This window comes from Arachis ipaensis, chromosome B03 (genome assembly GCF_000816755.2).
Source record: "Arachis ipaensis cultivar K30076 chromosome B03, Araip1.1, whole genome shotgun sequence".
NCBI lineage: Eukaryota > Viridiplantae > Streptophyta > Magnoliopsida > Fabales > Fabaceae > Arachis > Arachis ipaensis.
The window spans coordinates 22,025,364-22,025,802 of record NC_029787.2 but is presented as its reverse complement, the minus strand read 5'-3'; positions in this window follow the sequence as shown (position 1 = coordinate 22,025,802).

The following is a 439-nucleotide window of genomic DNA, read 5'->3' as shown; positions in this document are numbered from 1 at the left end:
TTAATATAATTTTTTAAATAAGTTATTTATCTCCAATGACGCGTAGATGCAAAGTAGGGTCTAGTTTAAATAGTTTAAATACCTTTATAATTTATCATTTCAATAAATCAACGTCAATAAAATTTGTTAATTTTTTTTTATAATTTTATTGTCCGTACGTACTCTTTAGGTATTCTTTTCGTTTTATTAGGTGAAAAAGAACAGAAAATTTGAGAGAATTAAAAGAAAAGAGAGAAATTATGACTGTGTATTTCATTAACTTGGGTGAAAATACAGTGATGAAATTCATATATAGAAAGCAGAGGCAGAATTCACTAACTAACTGTGCCACCTGGCATAACACAAAGTAAAACGAAAATTCAGAGAAGAAATTCAACTAACTCAGCTAACAACTAACTGAATGAAGAGCACAAGTTTCACGTGCTGCTACTATGTCCTC